The sequence below is a fragment of the Bombus vancouverensis genome, unplaced genomic scaffold, assembly GCF_051014615.1.
Source record: "Bombus vancouverensis nearcticus unplaced genomic scaffold, iyBomVanc1_principal scaffold0028, whole genome shotgun sequence".
NCBI classification, from domain to species: domain Eukaryota; kingdom Metazoa; phylum Arthropoda; class Insecta; order Hymenoptera; family Apidae; genus Bombus; species Bombus vancouverensis.
Window position 1 is genome coordinate 376,843 of NW_027468919.1, and position 880 is coordinate 377,722.

Below are 880 nucleotides of genomic sequence, written 5' to 3' on the forward strand. Positions count from 1 at the left end.
CTAATACAACGTGTGTCCCATTATATCGACATCTCCAAAGTACAATTCTATGTGATTTCTAGGGAGAACAATATAACCGATCCACACCTTCGTCAGGCAAAACGTTTATCCCGTGACCGTGGCTATGTTCGGCGACCAGTTGTCACCTCGAACCCACTTTATGCTTAATTACAGCTATGATAAAATCTAGGCTAAAGCATTAGAAAACTTTCCCAAAAGTTGCAAAGGGAAGGCTCCGGTTTTCCTTTCATCTCCGACATATAATTATACGGGTCACAATAATCCTAAGGAACGGTCATAAAACGAGGCTTCTGGATTTACCGCTAAAGCCGTTAAGTGGCCTAAAACACCTTCAAATCGAGACATTCCTTATGGTTATTGTTCCATCAGGTAGAAATTGGGGAGTACCTGCTTCGGCATTACATATACTAAAATTGGAACGATACATAGAAGATTAGCATGACCCCTGCGCAAGTATGACACGCAAAATCGTGAAGCGATCCACACTTTCGGGGAACACGAGGCGGGTATGGGTTTTCAGGGCGTAGGACTATGCCCTGGGAAAGTGGCTCGTCGGTGCCTTTGGCACCCGCCAGTTTGCAGATCCGGTGCAGAGAATTTTGCAGAGGATGGATATGGCAGACAAGAAAGGCAGTAACGTTTACGGCGCAGGGAAAAGATACCTCAGTACCGGTGCAGCCGCGGGTTGTAAAGCGAGCCCCGCTGCGTCGCCATCGAGCAATCGTGGCCGTCCGGGGGTGGACCATCAGGCCCCCGGGCGTGTTCATGCGTCTGGTGAAGAGGACGTGCAACCAGAGGAGTCTCGGGGAAGGTCAGAGGGTCCGGATGTAACTATCAGCGGCCCGGGATCTTCGTCGGA

The 880-nt window shown here is 49.7% G+C and overlaps 1 non-coding gene across 1 annotated transcript; it reads left to right on the plus strand.

Annotated features, from left to right (window-relative positions):
* The first annotated feature begins 404 nt into the window (after positions 1-404).
* On the plus strand, positions 405-511 carry LOC117157468 (U6 spliceosomal RNA). Its single transcript, XR_004464144.2, has one exon. It is a non-coding gene; the product is annotated as a U6 spliceosomal RNA (small nuclear RNA).
* Positions 512-880: the final 369 nt, after the last annotated feature.